We start from the raw sequence: 7773 nt of genomic DNA on the forward strand, positions 1-7773 counted from the left end.
AATTTGAAGGTGCCACTTCTGGAAACTGGAAATTCTGCAATAGATAAATTGGAACTTTTTCTTTTCATCACAAGTCCAATGGCTGGTATTTGATGTATCTTAGTATGCATGAGTTACTTCACAAGCATTCAAACAAGGATAAAATAAACGGGATAATGTGCTCACGTGTAAGATGGAGCAGGCTCCCCTGTTGCATAAGACCAAGAAGGAGCTTCCTCTTCTACCTTGTAGTGTAAGTCTGATAACTATTAAATTTAAAGCTTGCGTAATTTGAGGCAAAATTTAATCTTTAATTTTGGTTCTGGCTTTTAGTTTTATATTAATAATATACTAATACTCATTCTATCCCTTTGATAAATCAGTCTCAATTAAATATTATGGTTGTATTAAAACTGTATTAAAATATAAGAAAATTATATTCAGTTGTATATTAAAAATAATCCGATACTAAATAGAATTAAAGATAAGAATATAGAGCATGATCATGTATTTGGGAATATATCTCTATAATTCACCAAAACAAGTATATTTCATGATCTCAGAACCCACTAGATGTAATTAAATGCAGTCTTCAATTAAGAAAACAAAATTAGGGTGGTCATGTTGACACATAACTTGAATCTCAGCGCTCAGAAGACAGAGACAGCTGGCTTTCTGAGAGATCTAAACCAGGTTGGTCTACATAGTGAGTTCCAGGCCAGCTGGGGCTACACAGAGACCCTGTCTTGAAAAACCTAAAATATAAAGAAAGGAAAATGCAAAAATCTTTCAAAGGCAGAACACGGTTATATTTCTTTTTCAATAAGTTATATGTGTTTAAATCATTGTCGTCCTTTATTGCAAAATCATAGTGATAATACTTTTAAAATGTTATACCCACTAATGGTTGCTAGCTTCATTATTAGTTGTACTGGAATTTATAGTCAATAAGACAGCATTAACAAAAGAAATTGGACTATCGAGACAATGGACAGATAGTCCTTGGAATCAGGTAAGCAGCTGTCATCTGGAAAATCCAGGAAATTAAATAACAATTTAATAAAAATTAAATTGAGCATAAACGTTGGTTGCAATCAAGTATTGTTGACTATAAATGGTCATTTACTCTGCAATAATTTTAGAACTTTACTATCTTATTATTAGTTTCAATCATTTCTCTTTCTGATTCTACATCAGAAAATTCGTGTTGTGTTAGTCTGAGGTCATCACATTCTTAATGAAGTTACCTGGGGGATTAGTTGATGGGATTCTCCTCTCTTAGTGCAGATTTGTTTGGCCCCATTTTCTAAACAATTCATTCTTTTAGTATAACCAAAAACAAAAGAAAAAGAAAAATCTTTGAGTATCTGTAGCTAAGTATATGACATCATTTCTAAGAGTTTTATGAGCACATCTTGAAATGAAAAATCAAGTATCCCTACTCCCTCCTATTCTTTCCCTCCTTTCATAGAGTGCCAGATGCTAGAATTTTACCTCTTAAATATTTCATTGCCCTTCTTGTAATACACAGTTAAAATAAAACATGTTCCAGAAATTTAGTCTTTTTTAGTCTGCTACAAGCTAATAAAAGTGTGTAGTCTCATGGCACACCTGTGTAGATACGATGTTTAACAGAGATGGACACAAGGTAAAAGACCACTTATGTATAGGACGTGCACTCTGGTATTTAGAAATCCTTAGTGTACATATGCAGCCTTCTCTTTATACTGGTGTATTGAGTGGAGCTTATGAGACACCATAGGGTTCTAGAAGCTGCCACGATAAGAAAGAAACACACGACTGAAAACAGTATGTCAAAGAACAGGGAAGACAAGCTACAAAGACTGGTTGTCAAGGCCCCCCTGCCACATGCCCAGGAAAGACTTTTGCCTGGAAAATGTTAGTTACTTACTCTGTTGCTGTGATAAAACGTTTTAACCAAAGCCACTTAAAGAAAGAAAAGTTTATTTGGTTTCTGATTCCAGAGGGAGAAAAGTCCATGGAGGTGGGAAAGCAGCTGGAGCAGAAATCCCAGCTCTCACATCTTCAAGCAGGCACAGGAACCAGACAAATAGCAAGTGAAATGTAGCTATCAACTCTCAAAGCTCCCCCTCCCCTGCCCCCCTCCAGTGATATGTTTCTCCAACATGGCCACACCTCCTAAAGTTTCCATGACCCTCCCCTAACAGTGCTGGAATTACAGAACATGTGTTCAAATACTTGGAGCCTGTGGGGGACATTCTTATCCAAATCATTACATATATATGGCAATGTAAAGGGCCAGAGCTACATATAGATTACAGGTGAATTTGGAACACTGTGGCTCATTGTGGGAAAGAGGAGTGCTATTCTGCGCAAGGTGTATAAGGGTGGAGGCATGCCCTGTATGTAAACAGCACTTATGTGAGGTGCATTGTTTTCTGTCTTTACTCAAGTTTTCTAAGGCAAAGGTGAGCAGAGAAATCTTTGAACTTGCTGCAAACACTTGGGCCTTCTGCATATAGCTCAGATCCACAGCAGGAAATCTCTACAGCTGCCTCATGACTAAGGAGAAGAACATTTCAAATTAGAAAAGGTGAGGTAAAAGAGAAGCTCTGAACAGATAACCGTCTATTTGCATAATCAAGTAGGTGTCCTGTATGTTTAATGGGAAGGATGGCCACAGGCACAGGACCTTCTGCGGGGCAGCAGTGCTCTGTTTCCTGGGAAAACAAGCCGTGCATGAAGTAAAGAAGCAAATATGCAAGATGAGTGGTTGAGACAATAGCGGAATCCTGAGGTGGGAGCCTTTGGAAGTCTGTGTCTGAGGGAGAACTGCTGTGAGGATCTGCATGAGGAGTTGCTTTCCTCCTGACTTTACTGTGCTGTGTGCAGAAGCTTGCTTTGATACATTTTTATTGGGGTAAAATTAGCATTTGTCTATATAAGACAACAGAATTAAAATAAAATTCAATACAAATAAAATAACAAATTTGGAACACATTAATATTTTTTCTTTTATTTAGAACACTTAAAAATTTGGCCTGGCGTGGTGGCACACGCCTTTAATCCCAGCACTCGGAGGCAGAGGCAGGCGGATCTCTGTGAGTTCGAGGCCAGCCTGGTCTACATAGTGAGTTCCAGGACAGCTGGGGCTATGGGGAGACCAAAACACCAAAAACAAAACAAAACAAAACAAAATTATGGGAAATGTAAAGGGTAGCTAGTACAGTGTTCTCATCTATTCCATGTCCATTTCCCTCTATCAACATCTCACATTAGTGGGGTACATCTGTCACAGTTAGAGAACAGTCCTGATTCATTGCTATTAACTAAGGTCTTTATCTCATTCGTATTTTTTTACTTTCCCCTGATATCCAATTTTTATTTCAAAATCCCATCCTGGACTCCACCCTAGTCTTAGTTATTAGGTCTCTTCAGGCTCCTGTGACAGTTTCACAAACTTTCCTTGTTTTAATGACTTTGACAGGTTTTAGGAGTACTGGGCTGGCATTCTGAAGGGCACGCTCCATTGGAATTTGGCCTACAGAGTCCAATTTGTCCTCAAATACCCTTTGATGTGGATTTATCCTCTGGAGCCTAGTTAGTCTACCCAGATTCACAACCTTAAAAGAGACTGAGTCTCTCATTTCTAGCAGCCATTGGTTTCCAACAGTTCCTTAGGTAGAGCTGGAGTTTCCACCCACTTCCCCACATCTATGTTAGGATTTATGAGTCTTGAGCTTACATGGTATTTGTGCATGCTGTTACTATGGCTGTGAGCTCATGTGAGTAACTTCCTAGCCATCTGGAAAATTCTGTTTCCTTGTGGTCATCCACCACCTATAGCTCTTACAATCTTTCTCCCACCTCTTCTTCAATGATCCCTCAGCCTATGGAGAAAGAAGTTTGATATAGGAGCCCAATTCAGAGAAAGTCACTCTGCATTCTCTTATTCTCTGCATGTTGGCAAGTTGTTGCTTTCTGTTTTAATCATCATCCGCTACATATGGAAGCATCCCTGGTGAGAGTAAATAGATGCATTAATCTATGGGTATAATGACAAATCATTAAGAGTTTAATACTATGTCTATTTAGTAGAATGATAGCATTGATAGCTTTCCCCTATGGCTGTGTCCTGTCTAGCCACATGTAACTAGGCCTGCTATCAGTGCCAGGTATGGGCTCTATCTTGTGAAGTGGACCTAAAATTCAATTAGATAGTGATTAACCAACTCCCATATCTTGCCAGGCCAGTTGTTGAAGCATGAAGGATTCACAGCTGGGTATGGTTAGTGATTTTTTTTTTCTTCCTATAGCATGCATAGCACATTTCTGCACTATGAAAACTAGCCAGTAGAGATGAAGGGGAGATAGAATGTATTGATATAAAGAGGAAAATGAGAATAGAGTAAGAAGGATTAATTGGGGTGGGGAATGAGAGGGCAGGACAGAGGAGGGAGTAGGGGAAGGGATAACTAAGAGTAAAAGTCTTTAGAAAAAGCCATATAGAAATCTACCACTCTAGAAACTTCTTAAATATATACATATACATTATACAAGATTTACAGGAGTTACCTTATACAGGGGGAGATTTCCCCACTGAACACCATAGTTAACAATGTAAAAGCTCAATGTCAAGAATGGACTACCTGTTTTGAAGCTGTTGACCAGGGTTCCCATAGACCCTCCAATAATACTGGCCATTGCCCCTGCTTTTGGTCATCCACCAGAACTTGATCATAAGACCCTATTGCTGAAGACACTGCATACATGAGCCATAAGGAAAAAAAAAAAAAAGATAAAACTTTTTTATACTATAAACCAACTTTGACTATTGGTTTTGATCCTGACCACTTGCCTGGCATTCACTCAGTCTGTGTACTGCAAAACAACTACAGTCTCTTCCTAGCTCATTCTGTGCTCCTTAGAATGAAGTCACTCTTTGCACCCTACACCTCTATGCTTTGAATCTTAAATGTCCCCCAAAGGCTTGCTCACCAGCCTATAAAACTATCGGAAGGCTGTGAAACTTTAAAAAGGGAGAGCCTAGGGGCAGGAAAATATGTCATTGATGGAGTTTCTTATAATGGGATGCTGGGGCCCCAGCCCCTTCCCCTTGTTCCCCATCAAATGACCAGCTATGTGAGCACTTGCTCCCACCAAGACACTCTTCTCTACACAGACTCAAAGCATCAGAACCTGATAACCTTTAACCAAATTATACGTCAAAATAAACTTTTTTTCGTTCTTTTAAATTGTTTATCCTATGTTTTTTCTACACATAAAATGGAAAGTTAAAAGAAAATGCAAGATGAATAATTGATGACTGAGTCAAGTGGTGAAGGAAGGCCTTACATAATACAAGAAGTAATCTGAGCTCAGGCTTGGGGCAGAATGCCTGTGGAAGTAACTTGGAAATTTGCATAGAACATTTGCCTATTTTAACAGGTCAGTGCATCAACACAGTTACTTTTACCAGTATGTAGTCCTCGTTTTATATTTTGAGTTCAATTAAGTCAGTTTATTTTTTATTTTCTGAGATTGATTTAGCTTTGACTTGGTCTTATGATTACTTATGTGTTTGTTTATTTCACTTCCTGCCTCAGAATCTCATTCTTCCAAGAAGTCCCACTTCCATTCAATAGAAAATGGTATCAGAAACTAAGATATGTGGGTTGAGTGTTTTTATTACTTTGAGATTTCTTTGTAGGTCCTTAACACTGAGACAGCAATTGAAGATCTCTACCCATGTACACAGCTCTATCTGTAGACATCTGTATCTTAAGGTAGAGTTTAAACTGATGCCTTTCATTTCAACTCATTCCAACCTGGATCCTTCTAACCTCATACCCTTAATTTAACTATAACTGTACTAACACTGGGAACTCTGGTCCTAACTGTCTAGCTGTTGAATAAGGAACATTTGTAAAGACGTTTCAAAATTCTTAACCCTTACCTTAATGCATACTTTTTTTTTTTTACTAATTAATATATATTGAATTGTATGGTTCATTTTGTCTTAAATGTTCTAGACTCTACTGATGTCCCAAACCAATTGGCTTAGCAGCTACACAAACCTCGTTCAGTGAAATTGTATTGCATGTTTACCATACAGTTGTCCCAGGAACCCTTGATACATATGTATTTCAGTTTTTGTTTTAAATTTGTGTACCAATATATAGATGCTCAGTCTTAACATGCATTTTATATACCTAATATACAGCAATTTCTCCACCATGAAAGTCATGTGTGCTTTACCCATTTAACCCATTCTCTTTCTTAGGCTCCTACAATAACCCTCTTTCTGTTATGCTTTGTCCAAAATATATGCATGAAATAATGAAGAAATTTTTTTCACAGTGATTCACAATTCACCATAGCTTTATGAGCCTTGATAGCTCCTTGCAATTTTGTTGCTGATTACTATCTCAATACACACTGTTTAGTTGTTTAGCCATCACATGGATGAGAATATCTTAGTTGTTTCTAGTTCTTGTAGATTATGAATAAATCTGCCGTACATATTCACATTTATTTATTTACAGAGACGTATGTTTTCTCTTTCCTTCCTTTCTTCCTTTCTTTTCTTTTCTTTCTTTTTCCCTCCTCTCCTCTCCCCTCCTCTCCCTGGAGAGGTCCAAAATAAGATAGAAAGTGATAGGTAAAAAGTTGGCAGAGAGCGAGCGAATGGATGATGAGGCACCAAGGCACAGCTAAAACTCCATCAAAATAGGGTTTATTAGCAAAGGAACACATGGGACAGATTCCCTTCCTGGCAGGGAAAATGTCTGCCCAGGTCTTGAGCTGGGTCTGCTTCCTGTAGAAGGCAGGAAGATGTTTTTTGTTTTTTTGTTTTTTTTTTTTAAAGTTGGGCGCGGCGGGGAGTGGAAGAGCCGGACTGTTAAAACCTGTCCTCTTTAGAGATCAGAGGGGAAGCCTGCTGTGTTGGCCAAACAGTGGAGAAAAGTCTGCTTCTCTTGGCTTCAAAGGCCAAGGTGCTTATCAGGTAGGTTCCCTTTTCTCAGGAGCATGAGAAGTCCTTGGGATCCTGTTGGTGAAGGGGCAGGGCTATCTGAACCTTAACAGGAAGAAATAAGAAAAGACTGAGAAAGGTGAACAGTAATCTGCTTTCCCCCTCTTTGTTTGTTTTTTTGTTTGTTTGTTTGTTTTTAACAAGACCATTGAAATCTTTGTTTGCCAAACTGTGACATTCTTATGATCTTTTGTAAACACAAGTTTATGCGTAACCACTTTCTTAACTACTGTGTATATACTACTTGCTTACTTAAACTCCCCATATGAGTTAACTATAAATTTCCCTAAAAACTTAAGATAGGGGCTGCTCTATCATGTAGTGATCTGAGTGTCATCCTGCTGGCCTGAATAGACTCTCTCTCCTTCACCTGGGCCAGCTGTTGATCTCTTGATTTCCAGAAGTTCCTGAAACACTGCCTCCTGACAGTTTGAGTGCTTGGATTAAAGGGCCTGTGGCACCATGCCCTGCCAGACATGAATTTTTGAGTCTAATGGACAAATATCTAGGAGGATAGTTGCTTAATTACATGACAAGACGATTCTTAGTTTTGTAAGAAGCTACTAAGATTTCTTCCCAAGAGGCCCAGCCATTTTGTACCCAGATCAGTAACGAATGGGCTTCCCCTTCTTCATCCTCTCTTCTGGGGTCTGCAGCACAGGTGGGACCAGGAGAACACTGCCCTTGATTACATATAAGGAAAAACTAAACAACAAGTTGCACTTTCCATACAAAAGAAGCATTGGAGAGAGACGTGCGAAGGGGTATTGCTGAATGTC

The sequence above is a fragment of the Nannospalax galili genome, unplaced genomic scaffold (assembly GCF_000622305.1).
Source record: "Nannospalax galili isolate Female #2095 unplaced genomic scaffold, S.galili_v1.0 scaffold1562, whole genome shotgun sequence".
In the NCBI taxonomy this organism is placed as follows: Eukaryota; Metazoa; Chordata; class Mammalia; order Rodentia; family Spalacidae; genus Nannospalax; species Nannospalax galili.